This window comes from Ambystoma mexicanum, unplaced genomic scaffold (genome assembly GCF_040938575.1).
Source record: "Ambystoma mexicanum isolate Mex_15411 unplaced genomic scaffold, UKY_AmexF1_1 Mex_scaf12, whole genome shotgun sequence".
In the NCBI taxonomy this organism is placed as follows: domain Eukaryota; kingdom Metazoa; phylum Chordata; class Amphibia; order Caudata; family Ambystomatidae; genus Ambystoma; species Ambystoma mexicanum.
This window is the reverse complement of record NW_027182347.1, coordinates 513,283-536,613: the sequence shown is the minus strand read 5'-3', so window position 1 is coordinate 536,613 and position 23,331 is coordinate 513,283.

The following is a 23,331-nucleotide window of genomic DNA, read 5'->3' as shown; positions in this document are numbered from 1 at the left end:
CATTCCAATCCTGAGACCCTTCCGATAGCAGAGATGTGATATCTCAATGCTTATACCAAACCTGAGACCCTTCCTACGGCATGAGATGTCATATACAACTCCTTCCCATTCCAATCCTGAGACCCTTCCCATAGCATGAGATGTGATATCTCAATGCTTATACCAAACCTGAGTCCCTTCCTATAGCATGAGATGTGATGTCTCAATGCTTCTAATACCAAACCTGAGATCCTTCCTATAACATGAGATGTGATATCCAACTCCTTCCATTCCAATACTGAGACCCTTCCTATAGCATGAGATGTGATATCTCAATGCTTCGAATATCAAACTTGAGACCCTCCCTATAGCATGAGATGTGATATCCAATTCCTTCCCATTCCAATCCTGAGACACTTCCTATAGCATGAGATGTGATATCTCAATGCTTCTAATACCAAACCTGAGACTCTTCCTATAACATGAGATGGGATATCCAACTCCTTCCCATTCCAATCCTGAGACCCTTCCAAAAGCAGAGATGTGATATCTCAATGCTTATACCAAACCTGAGACCCTTCTTATGTCATGAGATGTCATATACATATCCTTCCCATTCCAATCCTGAGACACTTCCGATAGCAGAGATGTGATATCTCAATGCTTATACCAAACCTGAGACCCTTCCTATAACATGAGATGTGATATCCAACTCCTTCCCATTCCAAACCTGAGACCCTTCCTATAGCATATGTGATATCCAACTCCTTCCAATTCCAAACATGAGACCCTTCCCATAGCAAGAATGTAATATCCAACTCCTTCCCATTCCAATCCTGAGACCATTCGTATAGCATGAGATGTGATATCTCAATGCTTCTAATACCAAACCTGAGATCCTTCCTATGACATGAGATGTGATATCCAATTCCTTCCCATTCCAAACCTGAGACCCTTCCTACAGCATGCGATGTGATATCTCAATGCTTCTAATACCAAACCTGAGACCAGTCCTATAACATGAGATGGGATATCCAACTCCTTCCCGTTCCAATCCTGAGACACTTCCGATTGCAGAGATGTGATATCTCAATGCTTATACCAAACCTGAGACTCTTCCTATAACATGAGATGTGATATCCAACTCCTTCCCGTTCCAAACCTGAGACCCTTCCTATAGCATGAGATGTGATATCCAACTCCTTCCCATTCCAATCCTGAGACCCTTCCGATAGCATGAGATGTGATATCTCAATGCCTCTAATACCAAACCTGAGATCCTTCCTATAACATGTGATGTGATATTCAATTCCTTCCCCTTCCAAACCTGAGACCCTCCCTTTAGCATGAGATGTGATATCCAACTCCTTCCCATTCCAATCCTGAGACCCTTATGATATCATGAGATGTGATATCTCAATGCCTCTAATACCAAACCTGAGATACTTCCGATAGCATGAGATGTGATATCTCAATGCTTCTAATACCAAACCTGAGATCCTTCCTATAACATGAGATGTGATATCCAACTCCTTCCCATTCCAATCCTGAGACCCTTCTGATAGCATGAGATGTGATATCTCAATGCCTCTAATACCAAACCTGAGATCCTACCTCTAGCATGAAATGTGATATCCAACTCCTTCCCTTTCCAAACCTGAGAGCCTACCTATAGCATGAGATGTGATATCCAAGTCCTTCCCATTCCAATCCTTAGACCCTTCCTATAGCATGCAATATGATATCTCAATGATTCTAATAACAAACCTGAGACCCGTCCTATAACATGAGATGGGATATCCAACTCCTTCCCATTCCAATCCTGAGACACTTCCGATAGCAGAGATGTGATATCTCAATGCTTATACCAAACCTGAGACCCTTCCTATAACATGAGATGTGATATCCAACTCCTTCCAATTCCAAACATGAGACCCTTCCCATAGCAAGAATGTAATATCCAACTCCTTCCCATTCCAATCCTGAGACCATTCCTATAGCATGAGATGTGATATCTCAATGCTTCTAATACCAAACCTGAGATCCTTCCTATGACATGAGATGTGATATCCAATTCCTTCCCATTCCAAACCTGAGACCCTTCCTACAGCATGCTATGTGATATCTCAATGCTTCTAATACCAAACCTGAGACCAGTCCTATAACATGAGATGGGACATCCAACTCCTTCCCGTTCCAATCCTGAGTCACTTCCGATTGCAGAGATGTGATATCTCAATGCTTATACCAAACCTGAGACTCTTCCTATAACATGAGATGTGATATACAACTCCTTCCCGTTCCAAACCTGAGACCCTTCCTATAGCATGAAATGTAATATCCAACTCCTTCCCATTCCAATCCTGAGACCATTCCTATAGCATGAGATGTGATATCTCAATGCCTCTAATATTAAACCTGAGATCCTTCCTATAACATGTGATGTGATATTCAATTCCTTCCCCTTCCAAACCTGAGACCCTCCCTTTAGCATGAGATGTGATATCCAACTCCTTCCCATTCCAATACTGAGACCCTTATGATAGCATGAGATGTGATATCTCAATGCCTCTAATACCAAACCTGAGATACTTCCGATAGCATGAGATGTGATATCTCAATGCTTCTAATACCAAACCTGAGATCCTTCCTATAACATGAGATGTGATATCCAACTCCTTCCCATTCCAATCCTGAGACCCTTCTGATAGCATGAGATGTGATATCTCAATGCCTCTAATACCAAACCTGAGATCCTACCTCTAAAATGAAATGTGATATCCAACTCCTTCCCTTTCCAAACCTGAGACCCTGCCTATAGCATGAGATGTGATATCCAAGTCCTTCCCATTCCAATCCTGAGACCCTTACTATAGCATGAGATGTGATATCTCAATGTCTCGTCGTCGTATTGAGTCTGCAGCAGCAGAGTTGAGTAAAAGACGTCCCAAACGAAGGAACCCGCACAGTTTGTTACCACAGCAGGGCAACGGAGCGGCGGTGTGTATCTGAGCCAAATGTACACTACTCACTTCAGACCTGGGAACGCCAAGTGTACGAATCCTGTGAGAGTGACAAGGACTCGATATACTACACAACCTGGCGGCGGTTACAGAGCAAGACTCCTGTGTAGGCTGGTCAGTCTGCTGGATGGCCCAGAGACGCTTCCGAAGGCTTACTAGCAGGAGATGGTGAAGATGCCGAGAATAGCTGTCCCCGCTATTCCAAGGGTCGAAGTACCAGTACAGGCCTTCTGGTTCGATCAAAGGTGAAAAGGGTTTCACAAGGCGACAGCAGTGCAGAGGAGCAGTCCTTCAGCGGGTCACCAGCGATTCCTCGGTTCAGCCTCTTGGTTGCAGGATACTTGGCTCCTGTATTCCTTCGTTCGTGAGAACTCAGGAGATCGACATGGTAGTGGTGTTTCCAGCCCCCTCTTATCCACGGTTCCCTTCGCGCCAAAACGGAGGGGACCCAACGGGAGATCCGCTCATCAACACTCACACCATTCGTGGACCTATCACGGACCACGGTGGTCCCAGGCATTCACACCACCCTAGACTCTCTGGCACCCAGGATGTGTATTGGGACCAGACATCCCAGCCCACATCCTGGAGGCACACACAAGACATGTAGAAGCCCGCGAAAGCATCTGTGTTTCGCGGGAAAGTACATGCCCAAATAAGGAAGGCCCCAGGTCGGCTCGACCTGGGGAAGGTGAAGGGAGCAAGATGGTCAGCGGACAGGACAAAGGAGCCTCGTGGTCTGGCCATTTTGGGCTCTAGGCCACCATTTTGGGTTAAGCGCGAGAAACGCGCTTAGAACGCCAAAAGGAGCTCAAAACACAATAAACGATCGCTGCCACCATTCCCGTCCGTGAATCACTTGCACCGATCAGTTACAATTCTGGAAGAGTATCTAGGGCCTGTAGAAGGCTAGAGACCCAAGAGAGCAGTAACTTATCTTACAGTGCCCTCTTGTGTCATGTTGCACGAAAGCCGCAACATGATAAAAGAAACTACGGAAACGAGCGTTTCCTGGTACTGACTGTCTTAAGGGCATGACAGTTTCCCCGTAAGAAAGGAGCGAAAGCCCAGAGGAGTGCGGCAGAAGGCTGCACTTCTCTGGCAAAGTCGAGAACAAGGTGAAAAACAACAGCAAAAAGTTTAGGGGTTGCCACATGGAAGGAAAATTACCTACAATTACGAAATCTTTCCTAACACTCACCCCTCCCAGACTATGGACAGGGGGAACTAATCCACCCCTGGATGAGTCTCTTGTTCAGGTCGGTTAAACATTCTGCACAACCCATCAGCATTGCTATGTTGAACACCTGGTCTATGCTCAATAGTGAAGTCGAAGCCTGGTAGACTTATGGACCACCTAAGCAACTTTGGATTCTCCCCCTTCATGTTTATTAGCCACTTTAAGGGCTTATGGTCAGTTTGCACAGTGAAGTGGGTCCCATAGAGGTAGGGCCTCAGCTTCCTTAGGGCCCACACAACAGAGAAACATTCTTTCTCTACCGTGGACCATCTGAGCTCTCTGTCCTTAAACTGGTGACTAATAAAACCAATAGGGTGTTCCTTACCCTTCTCATCTACTTGCGATAGTACAGCTCCTATCCCAGTGTCAGAGGCGTCCGTCTGCACGATAAAAGGTCTTTGATAATCAGGGGCCCTGAGGACAGGGGCCTGGCACAAGGAGTCTTTTAAGCCATTGAAGGCCTTCTCACACTCGTCGGTCCAAGTTACCTTCTTGGGTTTCTTCAGAGTTGTGAGGGCAGTCAGAGGGGCAGCTATGGTGCCATAGTCTGCCACAAAATTGCGGTAATACCCCGTGAGTCCTAAGAAGGCTCTCACTTGGGTTTGTGTAGTGGGGGTAGGCCAGTCTTGTACTGCTTTTACTTTACTGGGTAGAGGCTGTATCCTCCCTCCACCTACTTCATGTCCAAGGTAAAACACTGAGCCTTGTCCAATCTGGCATTTACTAGCCTTTATGGTCAAGTGTGCTTTCTGAAGAGCCTGGAGCACAATCCCGAGGTGTTTCACATGGTCTTCCCAGGTGGCACTGAAAACTGCTATATCGTCCAGATATGCAAGACAGAATTCGTCCAACCCATTCAAAACATGATGCACAAGCCTCTGGAAAGTGGCAGGTGCATTCTTCAACCAGAACGGCATTACCCGGAATTGGTAAAGGCCGTCTGGAGTAGAAAACGCCGTCTTCTCCTTGGCATGTTCTGCTAAAGCTATTTGCCAATAGCCAGCAGTGAGGTCAAACGTGCTGAGGTACTTGGAGGCACCCAAAGTATCCACCAGCTCATCTGTTCGAGGCAAGGGGTGTGCATCTGTCTTGGTGACAGCATTCAGAGCCCTGTAATCCACCAGAACCTCAATTCAGAAGTGCCTGCCTTTGGAACGAAAACCACAGGGCTGGACCAAGGACTACTAGAGGGTTCAATCACCCCAAGGTCTAACATCTTGTTGACCTCGGTCTTAATATAAGACCGTACTTTGTTTGACATCCTGTATCCCCTACTTTTGGTAGGTACACTGTCTCCTGTGTCTATGTTATGTTTGCACCAAGGTGTCAAACCAGGCGACTGTGAAAACAGGGGGGAAAACTGCCTAAGCAAACTTTTCACCTCAGCCTGCTGATCAGAAGTCAGGTGAGGGGCCCCTCGGACTCCCTCAAAGGAGCTATCTGAAGGACCGCTTTGGAACAGGTCGGGGAGAGGTTCAGACTCCTCTTCCTCAACATCTGAAGCCAGTAACAGTGCTGCGATTTCGACTCTTGGGACGAAAGCCTTCAGCCTATTCACGTGAAACACTTTTGGAGCCTGTCCAGGCCTTCCAAGGTCCACTAAATAGTTAACCTCACCCAGGGGCTCCACCACTGTGTAAGAGCCTGACCATTTGTCCTGTAAAGCTCATGGCCTTATGGGATTCATGATCAGGACTTGCTGACTAGGTGTAAAGTTGATGAGGGAAGCTTTCTGGTCGTACCAATGTTTCACCAGTGCTTGTCCTGCCTTCAATTTATCACTAGCCAAGCCCATCAGAAGTACCATCCGTTTTCTGAGCCCTAGCACATAATCAACTACGTTGGTAGTAACAGGGGGAGTGGGCATCTCCCATCCCTCTTTGACTATGGCTAAGGGTCTGTTAGGAGGTGTTTAGACTTACATCAATGTGTTTATACTTACATCAGTTCAGCTGCTGCCATGTAACCTATTTACCAAAGAATCTTTGTTGTTATGATTAAGCAAGGGTTCCAGATTCGAGCAGCAGAGAGAGGATTGAGACCAGGAGGACAGCCCACAGCTGGGGGCCTTTCTCTTGGATGAACTAACTAAATAAATCCTCACTAAAGACAAGGATTGCAGTGAAGTGTGGTCATTTACTTATTAACATTGGCGACGAGGATTGGGCCAAGGAGAAAAGGCCCCCAGCAGCAGCAATATTGATTACAGTTTGGATGCAACCGGACGGAGCGGCACACTACATGTGTAATAGCCGGCGAGAAACACAGCCGTTATCCTGGAGCGGAGTACGAATTTTGAGGAAAAAGTCAGTGCCTGGGAGTGAAGTGAACCACGAAGGAATCCTGGAGCAGAGCACGAATACTGAGGAGGTTGATTTGTGGTTTGTGATTTGCAACTACGAGAGACTGCGCTGACAACACCAGCAGAGGTCCCACCTGAGGTCACTCACTATTTGGATTGCCATTACCTTAATTACTCACTGTCTTGCCGTTACACACACGGCTGCGGCTTGCAGTTGTTTATCTTTGAATGGAACCCGGCTGTCAGGTGAACGAATAGTCGACCAAGCGAGCGAGGAATTCTTGGAATGTTGCAGCCTGGGGCCTTTCTCTTGGATGAACTAACTAAATAAATCCTCACTAAAGACAAGGATTGCAGTGAAGTGTGGTCATTTACTTATTAACAGGGTCCCCGTACAGGATGACCAAACAGAAGTTTGAAGGGGCTGAAGCCAACACCCTCCTGTGGTACCTCTCGGTAGGCAAACAGTAAGCATGGTAAAAGAAGATCCCATTGTCTTCTCTGAAGCTTCTCCAGAGCCCCAATCATGCTTTTTAACGTTCTGTTGAAACGTTCCACCAGACCATTGGTCTGGGGGTGGTATGCAGAAGAGAACTTGTAGGTGACCCCACATTCTTTCCACATAGCCTGCATATACTTTGACATAAAGTTGCTGCCACAATCTGACACAACTTCTTTAGGGAAGCCAACCCTAGTAAATATGCCAAGTAAAGCTTTTGCAACTGACTTGGCAGTTACATTTTTCAATGGGATGGCCTCAGGATATCTGGTTGCATGGTCGACCAGCACCAGGATAAACCTATTGCCCGAGGATGTTTGCGGGTCAAGGGGACCAACGATGTCGATCCCTACCCTTTCAAATGGTACCCCCACAACTGGGAGCGGTACCAACGGAGCTTGGATTGTCGAGCCAACCTTACCAGATAACTGGCAGGAGGCACAACTCCTGCAGTGACTTTCTACTTGCACCCCCATCTTGGGCCAGTAGAAGTGCATGGATAACCTTTGCTTGCTCCTCTTAATACCAAGGTGACCAGCAAGGAGCACTTCATGCGCCAACTGCAGGAGGAAGGGCCTAACAGCAAGGGGAACCACCAACCTCCTATGGTCTCCTTCTGTAGACTCTGTGGGCTCACTATACAGGAGTCCACCTTCCCAATAAATCTTATGCGTCCCAGGAGGTTCACCCTCAAGCTGGGAGCAGGCCTGTCTCCTTAGGCCTTCCAGAGATGGGCACTCACGTTGGCCTTTACTGAATTCGTCCCTATCAGGACCTCCTTCAACTAACAAGTCTTTTAGTTCAGGATGGTCGTTGGGGTCAAATACTTCAGGCATCGCCACCTCCTCATCAGGCCCGGGCGATTGACCAACTTCCTCCACCGCAGTGGTAGGCGAGCTCGGGGGAATATTCTCTTTCCCTCGTCTTGACTTGTTGACTCCTTTCGCCTTGGGTTTCCCCTTCGGCTGGGGCGGCGTATTGGTCTTGGCCAATGCTGCCCGTGCTTGAGACCGTGTGTAGGGTCTTTCGGCAGTGTCTCCTACGAGCCCTAAAGCTCTGAGATCATTACCTAACAAGACCTTTCCCGGGACGTTTCTCTGAATGCTCACTGGAATCCTGACTGCTGTACCATTTAAAGTAAGATTTACAGGTATTACTGGGAACATACGGAGTGGGCCGTCAGCCAACTTAGTGGGCATCAGAGTAGCTCAACTTCCTCTGAGTCTACCAAGGTAGAATCCACTACAGTTCGACTGCACCCACTATCCCTAAGAGCTGGAGTATCTACTCCATTGATCAGCACACTGTCTTTAAAGTAGTGCTTGGTATTATCTGTAATCCTAGCATAAGCCTCTGCGACTTTAGGATCCCAGGAACCCAGGGAAACTAAAACTACCTCAGCCTCTATCCCGCTGGGAAATGAGTCTGAGGAGAAGGATGCTCCTGTAATCTCTTCTTCCTCGTAGGAGGAGAAGGCCAGATTAGCGGAGTGGACCCCCAAAGGTCAAACCTTACACCGGGGATCCCCCTTCACGTGGTCAGTTGCTCCACAAGCAAAACAAGATCCATTGGGTCTGTTTACATAGGGAGGCTTATTGTAACCAGAGTTCTGTTTCGGAGGCTGACCTCCACTACCCTGTGAGTTCTCTTGTGTCTTACCCTTATTTTTCTTTTTGTGGCCCTTTTGAGAAGAAGATTTATCAGATTCTCCACCCTCCTTATCTTTGGACTTTTTCCCTTCCTCCTGCTTACCAGGATGAGTTTTGTCCTTATGGGGCACTCGATGTGACACCCATAAGTCTGCTGCAATGGCCAGCTTCTTAGGATCTATCTCCTTCGAATCGGCCAAATGCTGCTTAAGCTCCGGGGAAGAAGATGCAAAAATGTGTTCCAGCATGACAAGATGTATCATGCCTTCGAAGGTAGAAACCTTATAACCTTCGACCCAGCCAGTTAAGTTTTTCAAGGATTCAGTGACATAAGATACCCAAGTACCACCTTCCTTTTTCTTATACTCTATGAATCGTTTCAAATATTGGGCCGGAGTCTTCCCAAACGTTAAAATGAGAGTTTGCTTTAACATTGCGAAATCAGCTTGCTCAGCCTTCGACATTTCCATAATGGCACTACAGCCAGAATGGGGCAGTCTGCTGAGTAACCAGGCAATCTTATCAGCATTGTCAACTTGTTGAACTTCGCATGCATACTCAAACGCATTCATCCAGTCCATAATGTCATTCCTTTCCTCATACACAATGACCAGATCTTTCGGAAACCGTGGATGAGAGGAGGCCCCAGACCCATGTCCAGGACCCTTGGACCCATTTGCAACCTGAAGCTTGGCCAGTTCCAACTGGTGATCCCTGTCTTTCTGTTTTTCTGACTGTTCGATTTTTAGTTTGGCTATGCTGAATTCAAGCTCCTTCTGCCTAAACCGCAGCTCTTGCTTCTTGAATTCAAGCATAGCCTCCCCATCAACACTGGCAGAGGAAACATTAGACATGTCATCCTCCCTGTCCTCGTGGTCGCGGTGGATCAGTGCAGCGGCAGAACCGTCGGTTCTACCAGTGAGAGCAGCCCCACCTCCTTCTGCACTGTCCTCAGAAGTTATAGCGTCAAGCTGCACTTCTTGCCACGCCACGATTCTTTTGATCATATCCAATTTCGTGCCTTGAGAGGAAACACCTCTCTCCGCACACATTTTTTTCAATGTTTCTGATTTGGAAGCATTTAAAGTTAACAAGGTATTTGTTTCCATACTGTTAGATAGGACTATGGCCTTTTTAAAGTTATACTACAACAATTCACTACATGTCCTGGTAGGAATAACTTGAAATGCCTTAGTTCGTGCGCAACACTGGATACCTTCAGTCGTATCCCACCACTGTACACCAATTTGTTAAGACGGATTTCTGAACTCTGTCCTGGTGGCGCAGAAGTTCAGAAGGCCAACCTAATTACTTGGAACAGGGTAACCTCTGGACAAGCCAGACCAATCAAGGTAGCGATCGCGGCGGTCAAGACTAGGTCTCAAGAGGGGTGAGGGTGACTGAAAGCCTGCAATGAGCACACAAAGCAAGGACACTTACAAACTACTCCAAACAGGTGCTATATTAAAAATATATATACATTTATTCCAAGGCCTTTAAAACAATGACCGTAGCGAGAAATCACAATACAACTCTAGTAAACCAACACATACCATACCAATACAATATATATACAAATACAAACAAGTCTCAAGCGTTAGATGCACGAAATGTGTAGTCCACCTAAAAGGGAAGGAAAACAGGCAGTGTGAAATAATGCTTAGACCCAGTCCGCCTTCAGAGGCACCTAACTAAAAGGAAGTCCGAGTCCTACGAAGAGTGGAGCCTTGTGCTCAAAAGTACCTGCACACGCTGGTGCCAACGGGCAAAAGGGGATTCTCTTTGAGGGAGATCAGGCAGTTCAGTTTAGTGCACAAACGAAGAACAACAGTGTTCCGCGACTCAAGCGCAGCCTCCACTGTGGGCAGAAGCAGAGCGCGAGTACGGAAAGGCGTGCTGTTTTGACACAGCGGGGAAAAGCTATGGGCTCCTGCAGGAGGGCGACCAGTTCATAGCTATGCTACTCACCGGACCCCGATGCAAGCAGACCCAGGCTTCTCCGCGTCAGTTTCAGTCGCTGGCAGGTTCAGAAGAGCAGGGGACGTCTCGTCGTCGTGTTGAGTCTGCAGCAGCAGAGTTGAGTAAAAGACGTCCCAAACGAAGGAACCCGCACAGTTTGTTACCACAGCAGGGCAACGGAGCGGCCGTGTGTATCTGAGCCAAATGTACACTACTCACTTCAGACCTGGGAACGCCAAGTGTACGAATCGTGTGAGAGTGACAAGGACTCGATATACTACACAACCTGGTGGCGGTTACAGAGCAAGACTCCTGTGTAGGCTGGTCAGTCTGCTGGATGGCCCAGAGACGCTTCCGAAGGCTTACTAGCAGGAGATGGTGAAGATGCCGAGAATAGCTGTCCCCGCTATTCCAAGGGTCGAAGTACTAGTACAGGCCTTCTGGTTCGATCAAAGGTGAAAAGGGTTTCACAAGGCGACAGCAGTGCAGAGGAGCAGTCCTTCAGCGGGTAACCAGCGATTCCTCGGTTCAGCCTCTTGGTTGCAGGATACTTGGCTCCTGTATTCCTTCGTTCGTGAGAACTCAGGAGATCGACATGGTAGTGGTGTTTCCAGCCCCCTCTTATCCACGGTTCCCTTCGTGCCAAAACGGTGGGGACCCAATGGGAGATCCGCTCATCAACACTCACACCATTCGTGGACCTATCACGGACCACGGTGGTCCCAGGCATTCACACGGGACCAGACATCCCAGCCCACATACTGGAGGCACACACAAGACATGTAGAAGCCCGCGAAAGCATCCGTGTTTCGCGGGAAAGTACATGCCCAAATAAGGAAGGCCCCGGGTCGGCTCGACCTGGGGAAGGTGAAGGGAGCAAGACGGTCAGCGGACAGGACAAAGGAGCCTCGTGGTCTGTAGGGTATTTTGTGGAGATTTGGGGCCTGACGGTATTTTATTACCGCCGAAAAATAACTTAGCAATAATCACTCTTTGTATTCAGATTTGGCCATGTGCAACAATAATACAATGGACATGCATTATTTCAGCACCCAGACCTGCATATTTGGTATACGTGGTTGGTGGTATTTTGGTGAGCATAATTCCCTTGTTTTATTTGTGGCCCCTATGTCCACAATCCCTTATCTTTGCTTAGATTATCGTGTGATCACTAGAGAGACCTCAGACCTGCATTCTAGGAATACCACATTTTCCAGTGATAGTGTTGGTGTGCCACCATGGGCGAACTCACTGACTTATTTACGACAGAGAGCTATATGTGGTAGTCTTGTGATAATTTCCACTACCTTATATACGGTAGGGAGCTATGTTCAGAGAGTCTCTCTTCCCGTTGGCTCATGTACCTCCAACAAGCTATGCTACAGTCACTCACAATTATTCATACTGATTTTGACATGCACACATCTGTCTTAAAATGACCATTGCACTGTTTAAAAATCTCCCCACATCATCAGCATTGTAATGGTAAACAATAAACATCACCCGTCTGTTTTCAAATATTTTTCTGTATTATAAAAGTTGTATTTAAACACGATCTCATTCTTTACAGAAATAAAATGGTACAGTCAAAGCATTGTCTGTGACACACTGCAAAGATAGTGGCGGAGAACAGAATTCAAATTGCAACATTAGCACTTGATTAAGACACGCGCAGGAATCCTACACTGACTGCATATTACCGTACACACTCAGCTCCCACACTTCTCATTACCTTATCTTTTTAGTTGTTCTCTTTGTGAATGTGGCTCTCTTGGATTAACTCCAGCAAAAAGGAACGCTTGCCTTCTCAAACCGGGGTCATTGCCTGGAATTCTCAGCTTTTGCAGATAGGAATGCCTCAGCCAGTGGAAAGGTCCTTCTTTCAGCTCTCCCCAATCTCGACTGCAGCAGGACACAGGAATCTGCATTCAGTCAGGAGCCCCACAGCCAGGTCTTCTCCCCAATAGTGCAGAAAGATGTCTGCCTGTCTTTTTCCCTGATACTGCCCACTAAAACTTTCCTCTCAGCCCTCTGTATGACGTGTCCCAATGAAATCCATCATCTCTCATCCTCCTACTCTTCAACAATAGCTTCGCTTATACATTTGCAATTGGTGCAAATCTGACTTCCTTCTTCCTGCAGTTACTGTGCACCAAAACACGGAGAATCAGGCAGAGAAGAGAAGAAAAAATCTCTGCACACGCATTTAAATGGTTTTCAGAGTATGCCTAATTCTGCAGTGGAGAACACATTTTATTAGTGGGTTATGTTAAATAAGGTTTTATTAGTCAGGTTAATTGTTAATAGGTTAGCTGTTAATTTTCAAATGTGTCTCTAGCAATATAGGCATTTCAGGTGAAAAATAGTGTGCATTTTTAAATGAGCACGTGTGCTTTTAACTGTAAAAATAGATTTGCATCTTATATGTTAAAATCGTTTTTGACTGAATAGCCTGTCTTTCCTTGTTAATCTGGTAACCCATATAGCAATGCACCGCACCCTTGTGGTGGTGCTGCAAAAAAATGTGCTACTTGTGCAGTAGTGCTGTACTCTGTACTGTAACACGCCAAATATCCTTACATATACCCTCCTTTTGTTTTTAGAATCTGGCCACGATTCAAGCCAATTCCTAAAAACAACTTGTTCTTTCTTTTTCTTTTATACAATATAGCAATCCAACAAATGAATATTCATGTGCATCAATGAAAATTTGCAATCAACATTTCATCTGGGTCCATCAGTTCATAAAATGTTCCACATTTGCCTTCTCAGTGGAATTGGCATTACTTTAAGTTTAAATTTTCCAAGTCAATTAAAAACAATGAAATAAAACAACTAACTAAAACAAATAAGTAATATAACAAATTAAAATAAATAATTAAAATAATAAATACGTGGAACTTCATATGCCGGAACTTTTGTTTTGTCTCTTTTGGTATGTCCCGACCAGCGATGTTATTCGGTCCATTCGAGAACTCTTTCATCTTGGCAATCTTGAATCCACAGTAGTCACCTCTTTTGGCATTCCGGTTATTTTGTCTTCACCTCCACCTGGAGGCAGGCATCTTTTGGTCTTCATCCAGGGGACTCCAGGACTCCATCGTCTCCCGTGGCCTCTGATCCCGGAACCTCCGACCAAATAATGTTAATTGTCTAAATCAAAATAGAAAATAAACAGATTAAGTACATAGCACAATACTAACTTCATCCTTTTGCCAAAAATAAAACATGCTTGGTAAAAATATTTCGTTTTTTTTTTCTTTCTTCTGAAATTAAACACAAGTTAAAAGAAAACAAACACATATAAAACAGCATTCAATATTTAATACACTTTCTCTCTGCACACCAACCATGAGCTTCCATTATATGTGCATTTATTTATTTATTTATATTTATTTTATATTATATTTTACATATACTACAGTGTTTATGTGCCATCATAACAATCAACTTTTTAACTTCTTTGTCACTGCCTCCTGATTGTACCCATTTATTTTCTCTTTTTGTGTTCAAGTGATTTTATCTGTTTCTACATGCTCAAGCCGCCTGATCTCATGTCTGGGATGGCATGGTTTGATTTGATTTACATGGACAAACTGCTCTATTGCTGTTTCACCTTCATTTTTCAAAATGTTATACACTACAGGAGAAACCTTATCTATAATTCGAAATGGCCCCTGCCAGGCTGCTAGAAATTTAGAATTTTTCTGTTTACTTTTTCCAAAACGAAACTTGTACACCTGATCCCCTACATTGTATTCCTTTACTGATGTCTTTTTGTCATAATATGACTTAGCACTGTCAGCAGCCCTTTCCAGATTTCTCTGCACAAAAGCAAATGCATGTTGCAAATGCCTCCTCAGTTCATCAATATATTCATGAACCGTGGATGCACTCACTAGAGTTTGCTCATGTGTTCTGTATAGTAGGTGTTGTGGTAACACCATTTTCCTACCTGTCAAGACCTCATGGGGGCTAACACCTGTTGCTTTGGCAGGAGTCGACCTGATTGCCATCAGAACCAACGGTAAACGTAAATCCCAGCTGGAACCTGCTTCTGCCACAAATTTCTTTAAAATATCCACAACAGACCTATTGCTTCTTTCAACTGTACCTGAAGACGCCGCCCGATATGCGATATGTAGTTTCCTTTTCACACCTAGTATTTGCCATACCTTACTCATTAGAGTACTTGTGAAATGACTTCCTCTGTCTGACTCAATTCTTTGTGGCAACCCAAACCTTGAGAACACATGGTTCACCAGTAATGTGGCTGCTGTTTGCGCACTACAATCTGGTGCAGGAATGCACTCAATCCACTTCGACATCAAACATACCACACTCAAAATATAACGGTGTCCCCTGCTCGACCTTTTTAAAGGACCTACATAGTCTATTTGCAAATCTGACCATGGGAGAGTTAGGCCTCTTTTCATCAATGGTGCTCTATGCATTGGTGAAACAGGTTTAAATTGGGCGCATACTAGACATCCTCTAGTATATAATTCCACATCTTGGGACATATGAGGCCAGTAAGCATAATCTTTTAGTATTTCTAATGTTTTTTGTGAACCTCTATGGCCTGCAGTTATGGCATCATGTGCATGGTGTAGCATTAGTCCTCTGAATGAAAGGGGTACTACCCACTGTATTTGTCCTGTTATGGACTCTCTAATCATGAGTCCATCCTGTAATCTGATTCGTGTTTTGTTCTTTAATAACACCCTCAACTCTTCTTTTCCCATACAATCATTTTCTGTTAAAGGATTTTGTTCAGGATCTATCAAATGATTATAATAGATTCCCAAAATTTGATCATTCTTTTGTGCCTCAATCAAATCTTGGTCTGGCGTGTCATGACTCCACTGCACCACCGGTTGATCTACCTCCTTTGGTGCTTTAGAACGTGTGACTGCATCAATTTGTATTTCACCCATTAAATAATCAATATGTAGCAATTCTCCCATCACAGCCCCAATCTTAGCCAGATGGTCTGCCTTATCATTTCCCTCCTTATCCTCTCCTGGTGTTTTTAAATGCCCACAAATTTTTCTCCAGTATATTGTTAAATTATTTTCTGACACCAATTTGTCTATGGCTTGTATCATTTTTCCATGTTTAAGTGGTTTTTTGTTGTATGTAACCATGCCTCTTGCTTTCCAACCAGGCAAATACTCCACAAAGCTATTCCGTGCATAGTCAGAATCAGTCACCAGGACAATTTCACTGAACTTTTTATCAACTGCAGTAGCAATTGCTTTATAGATGGCTGCCAATTCCGCCACCTGACTGCTCCTATCTCCAGTCCTCATCCCTATACTAGGAACGCCTTCACATTTCAACCAGACATTTCCTATTCCTGCCACTAATTGTTTATTACTGTCATTTTCTATGTGAAAAGCACAACCATCCACATATACAGTTCGCAAATCCTTGCATGTTTTTTCATCAAAAGCTTTGTGTGGTGATTGTTCAAATTCCTGTAAACTAGCTTCCACTTCCATTTCATTTGGTATTTGTTCAGCTGCACAGTCATGTAAGTCAGCTAACCCTTGAGCAATTGGGCTCTTTTTATTTTGTCCATATCTTACTTCTACGGGAAAACCTTGTAATGCCAGCGTCCATGAAGTGATTCTGGATTGCGCTAGATTGCCTGATCTAATTCTTTTACTCTCTAAAAATTGCAAAGGTTGATGATTTGTTTCAATAATCACCTTTTCTCCCTGAACAATGGGGCGAAAATGTTGTAGCGCCCACACAGTGGTTAATAGGGCCTTCTCACATTCATTAAATTTCATTTCAACTTGGGAAAATGCCTTACTTGCATATGCAATGGTTTTGTGATTCAAATCGTGTTTTTGTGATAACACTGCTGACATACAATGTTCAGAAAAGCCTATTTCTATAAAGAAATCCCTGTCCTTTATGGGGTATGCTAAACATGGTGCCTTTACAAGACATTCCTTCAATCTAGCCACTGCATCAGACTGCTCTCTTTCCCATCTCCAGGGAGTATTTAGTTTAAGCAGTTTAGTCAATGGTTGAGTGATTTCTGCATAATTCTCAATGAACTTTCTGTTATAGCCTGTCATCCCTAATAAACTTTTTACTCCTTTCACATTTTTAGGATCTTTTAATCTTTGTATGGCCTCTATTTTCTTCCTTTGTGGATTTAGCCCATGTTCAGTCACTTCATGCCCTAGAAAGTTCACTTTTTTCTTGCACCATTGTGCTTTTTGCAAAGATACTTTGGCGCCTGCTTTCTGCAATTGGCCAAGCACATGTCTTATTTCATCAAAATGGCTTTTAAGGTTTTCATTTTTTATCAGGACATCATCCACATAAACTATTGTTCCTCTTTCCGCTGCATCCGGCATGGCCTTTCTCAAAAATATGCCAAATTCACTCCCACTATTGATGTATCCGAACGGAGCTCTAAGCCAGGCATATTGAGTCCTGTCAAATGTAAAGGAAAATAAGTGTTGTATCTCCTCTGCCAATGGCACACACCAATATCCAGATGTGAGATCTAACGTGGTAAATACATTTGAACCATGTATCTGAGCTAGGCCCTGATCAATGAATGGTAGTGGCCATCTAGATACTGGTACTCTTTTATTTAACTCTCTTAAGTCTGTACACAGCCGCCATTGACCATTTGGCTTTAACACACCTAAAATAGGCGTATTGGATGTGCTATGAATGGGCCTGATTATTCCCCGTGATTCCAAATTTTTAATAATCTCTGCCAATGATTCTAAACATGCCAGCGCTAGTCTATACTGGCATACAAACACTGGATTTCTGCTACAACCTTCTGGTAGTGTGGCCACATGTAAATCAGTTAAACCACAATCATAAGCATCTTTTGCAAACACATCCTTAAACTCCATAAATATTTCCCTCAGGTCGTCTCTATCCTTATCGCTGTCACATGCATCCGCTAAGGAGATCTGCTCTTCTACCATTCTGGAAAATTCTGGAAACTCTTCTGGTAAAGGAATCTCAGCGCTTTCCTCTAACTGTGTGGCTGTGTCTTTTTGTAGAGCTGCCACTTTTAAATATTTTGGCATATCAGCTTCCACTTCAATGGGCTGATTTCCTGTTTCATTTTCATTTAAATTAAATATTATGCAATCCTCTTGATGGCAACACACTGTCTCATTTGAATCATAAGGATACACAGAATGAATTTTAAATATTCCTTTGGGCTGAGAGTCCAGGTATTCTGGCAACTCGCCCTTGGCATCTACATATTTTTCAGGAATATTCCCAATCACCATGTTATTTAAATCTGCCGTATAATGTGATTTTTGTATGGCCATTCCTAATGGGGAGTTTTCCTCTAAATGAACATCCTGACAACTTTTATTATTTACCATGATTTTTACAGATCCCTCACCAATGTCTACCAATGGAATGTATTCATAATCCAGGCCTTGCTGTTTTATGGATTCATTCAGGCATACAAATGCATCAGAGCCTTTCATCTGCTGCCCATTTTTGCATTTCAGTGTTATTGCAAACTGTTTTGTAAATGCAGGAATAATAGTATCTTTCCTTATTTGTAATTCGATGGCATAAGGAACCAGTTGTGCACAATGATAAGCCCTTCTTTTGTCTTCAAATTCAGGTGCCGGCCCACCTAGGCGTGACCATATTTTTTGATTAAGGAAATCTAACACCATACACATTCTGTGCATGATGTCATTGCCCATGTAAAATTCATTTTGTGCTCCATTCACTATCCATACATTATGGTAAATTGTTTTCTGCCCAATGCTAATTTTAAGCATGCATCTGCCTGCAATTCGGTTTTCAAAGTCTGGACTGTCCAACCCAGAAACATATTGGTTTTTAATCCTAAATTTCGGGATTTCTTCCCTCTCCATAATTTTTTGCAACAATTTCTCATTAATGAAACTCCTTTCATGTTCAAGCGCTAAAGTGGCTTTTATTGTTTTAAGATAATCATTTATACCAACGTGAACCCATGTTTGCTCATCTTCCATGTGTATTTCTGCCAGAGTGGTAATGTGTTTTTCTGAATCTGTTTTAGGAACAATATTCTGTTCGCATGTATTCTCTTTTAAATAGAAACGTAATGTGTGCTCATTTATAGCAGTCTGCCAATCTTTCCTTGGGTCCAAGTATATTTGTACAGGTAGTTTTTCATTGTCGCTCTGAACTTTGTCTTGACACATTAATATAACAGTGACACTAGGTATGCAGCTATTCTGGAGATATACCTCCACAGCATCATTTGTTTTGGCAACGGTGTGACATTCTTTTATATTGCTGTTTTGTGATTTTAGTTTCTTAGGCCTCAATGGTTTTTTGGTTAAGGACCACAGCACTCCATTCACCCCATCTATGAGAGGAGACAATCTTTTCAGGCAATCTGTCCCCATCAGAAATGGAATTTCACAAATAGATGTGATCAATACCTCTTGTTTCATTCTGTGCTTTCCTATTTTTATGTCAACCTCAGTTACACCTATGATGGGCACCTCCTCCCCATTAAAGTTATGCACTGGGCCTTGATTTTCCTTCACTGTGATCTGACTCTGTGGAGGCCTCCCTTCATTGATACTCTTTACCAGCTCCTTGGACATAATTGTGGCCTGTGCGCCAGTGTCAATCATAGCAAAGGTGTGGCCTTTTTCTTCTACAGTGATGGGTGCATAATATCTGTCCTCAACTTCCTCTAATACACATAAGAAATGTGAATTCTTACTGATTTCAGGGCTCACCTTTCTCAGGTCTTTTTCACTTTTGGCTAAGCACATTGGTAAATGAAAAGACATTTTTTCCTCCTTTTCACCCATTTCTGCGCGAGAGACTTTATGCATTTCTCCATGATCAGAGGTTTTTTGGAGTGTGGCCACTGTTCGCCCATTCATCTGGGTAGCATCAGAGACCACATTACAATCCTCCAACTGAACATGTGTAACAACATCATTCAGCAATTTGTCATTTTTTAATTCTGTGCATTTGTGATAATTTAGTGTAATACCAGCCCTTTCAGCCTCTTCAAAAATATGTGGCTCAAAGAATTCTTCAGGTGATTGACTTGTACCCTCCTTGTGAGTATTTCCTTTTTCTGTCTGTGTTTGGTCATTGTTTTGATTGCCCAGGGAAGGAGCTATGGCATCCCCACTTACTCCCTGTTCACTGGTATTCCCCATGCATGAGTCATTTTTCTTAAATCTGTTCCTTTGTTCTTTTGGAATTCCTAATGTTTCTTTTTCATTTGTGCAAATCTTTACTGTTTTATTTAGCTCTAAGTTAAACCGTACCTCTTTTTTAGAAGTATTTGCACTTTCTGTCACAATTTCATTTACTGGTACTTTCATTTTTAATCCATTAGGCATCTCAGAGTCGTTATGCAAAATTATATCAGAGCAATCTGTCATTTTGGCACTGCAGTTATCATGAGTACTTAGTCACTTTTCGGAAGCCCCCCGGTCATTGCTATGGCCATCAGCCCCCTCTTTGGAAGGTTGTTTTTGCGCTGTATAGAGCTTTCCTATTTGCTCAGCTAACATTTTCACTTGGGCCTCAAGGCACTGGAACCTTTCCATCTCTCTAGGATCCTCTTTCTGTGGCCTAGGTCGATATTGGTTGTTTTCCCCCTGATTGGATCTATTCTGATACCTCTCAGGTGATTGATACCGGTTGGGATGGTTTCTGAACTCTTGATTCATTTGTGGAGGGGAGCGGGTTGCACCCATCCTTTGATTATAGTCCCTTGGTGGGGAATCATCGTACTGGCGTGGACTGTAGTTCACGTTTTGCCTCATGTCCTGTCTCTCAGATTGTGGGTACTGGCCCCTATGTTGATTTCCATTATCAGTAAATCGATCCACATATCGGGGCCTATCCTGATTACCATATATCATGGTGTTGGGATCAAACCTACTCTGTGTCCCCAATGACTGGTAGGGACCATCATTTCTTTGATCTTGATTTTGTCTCTGGTTATTGTTCATACCTGCCATATCAGACCGGTATCTTACCCAGGGTCTATCCCCTAAGTACCTAGGGCTGATGTAGCTCTCTCTATTACTAGGATCATGTGTTTGGAACATTGGTACAGGAAATGGCGATCTTTGTTGATTACCCCTTTGTTCAGGTGTCACATTATTTTTACCTTGACTTTGAGCAGACTCAAGGGACATTTTGGCTGACCTGATTTCCATTACTGTGGCTGAGGGTTCTTTAGATTTATGCCTGGTATCTTTCATTTTATCACTTTCTCTACCCTGACAATAGAGTACCTCATATAGCTTTGTGCTTTGATGTACAATCCATTCAAGGGACTTGTCACGGTCAAATTCACGGACCAATTGGGATATGATGTCTTTCTGTAGCCCATAGAAGTATGCAGTTTTAAACTCATTGGAATTTGAGTCAAAGATACATCAAAGCGAGAGAATGCTCTTTTTAAGTCTTGTAAAAATTGGCGAGGGGATGTATTAGGTCCAGCAGTAATTGTGTACGCGACTTTCTTTGCCTCCTGCAATGACTGAAAAGGAGAAAAATGACGCCTAATTTCTTTTTCAAACTCCAGCCATGTCATATTCTGCTGTTCATTTAATCCCCTTATGATGCTGGCCGTCGGGGCATCTAAAGTTAAATGGAAATATTGCCTGTACTGTTCCCTAGGTATCTGGAGTGCTTTAAAAATGTCATGCACCGCTTCTAAGTGATCCTCAATGCAGCATTCACCTCCCTTTTTAAATGGTTTGATCAGGGCTTTAATGGATTTCATAATTTTATGGGGCTACTTGTTGCAATGCATGGAATTGCACTATTTTGTGATTCAATCCTGTTTTCAGGTGTATGAGATTGGTGGCTGCCCCCAATGGGAGTATCAAATCCCCCAAGGGCGCTGCAACCAAGTTCAGTCACCGGCCCAGTCACTGGGGCACTAGCTCTTTGGGCAGAGCTAGAATTCACCTCCACTCCATTGAATGTGGTACCCTGCCGCCTCTCCTGGGACCTGGGAATGCACATTTGCTGTTCTAAGTCCTTACACTTTTTAAGGAGTCTAGTTGCTTCATTCTGCAAATAATTATTTTCATCGCTCATTTTATTAATTGCCTCCTGCATGTCGCACATTTGCATTTGGCATTCATTGAACTCTTTATTTCTTTTGTCTCTTTCTTGAATCATTTTAATCATTTCTTGTTCTGCACTCTGGAGATCACCTTCTTTTTCACAATGTTCTTTTTGTAAAATCTGCATTTCTGAAACAACCTCATCTTTATCCTGCCTAATGTGATCCACTAAGGCTTTTAAGTGTGTCAATTCTTGCTCACTATCTTCAAATTGTTTCTTGCTTTTGGATAACTGAGTATCAAAGTCTCTGCATTTTAATTGCATGTCTTTTTGGCATACATCCAATTCTGCTCTCAACATTTCCTGATTTTTACTTGCCCCATCTAATTCAGTCTTTAACCTGTTAATTAGCTGAGTATCATTCTCTTGCATTCGCAGGGACTTGTTTAAAATAAACCATATTTTGCCGCATAGCCGTATTAAACAGTCTTTCTCTGCACTTTTATCGGCTGCATTCAATAATCTTGTAAGGCAGACCTGAATTATGCTGCCTTCTGCAAAAATATTGTCTAGTTTTTCTTTCTGCACCTCACCCTGAATGCGGTTACTCCATTCTAACGTGCTATTCGAAGACCAATTCCCATGTGCAAATAACTTTGCCTCTAAATATTGCACTAGATCTGAGAATGTGGTTTCCCTTTGTGACATTCTGAAATTCGTTTTTAGTGGCACACTGCTATTATAAAATGGGTTCCCTTTAATGTGCAAATGGCAGCGTGAGACACACTTGCCACGCCCAGTAGGTACTCTATGATCACTTTCCCGGCCTGCAACGCACCATAAATATGTAGGGTATTTTGTGGAGATTTGGGGCCTGACGGTATTTTATTACCGCCGAAAAATAACTTAGCAATAATCACTCTTTGTATTCAGATTTGGCCATGTGCAACAATAATACAATGGACATGCATTATTTCAGCACCCAGACCTGCATATTTGGTATACGTGGTTGGTGGTATTTTGGTGAGCATAATTCCCTTGTTTTATTTGTGGCCCCTATGTCCACAATCCCTTATCTTTGCTTAGATTTTTCGTGTGATCACTAGAGAGACCTCAGACCTGCATTCTAGGAATACCACATTTTCCAGTGATAGTGTTGGTGTGCCACCATGGGCGAACTCACTGACTTATTTACGACAGAGAGCTATATGTGGTAGTCTTGTGGTAATTTCCACTACCTTATATACGGTAGGGAGCTATGTTCAGAGAGTCTCTCTTCCCGTTGGCTCATGTACCTCCAACAAGCTATGCTACAGTCACTCACAATTATTCATACTGATTTTGACATGCACACATCTGTCTTAAAATGACCATTGCACTGTTTAAAAATCTCCCCACATCATCAGCATTGTAATGGTAAACAATAAACATCACCCGTCTGTTTTCAAATATTTTTCTGTATTATAAAAGTTGTATTTAAACACGATCTCATTCTTTACAGAAATAAAATGGTACAGTCAAAGCATTGTCTGTGACACACTGCAAAGATAGTGGCGGAGAACAGAATTCAAATTGCAACATTAGCACTTGATTAAGACACGCGCAGGAATCCTACA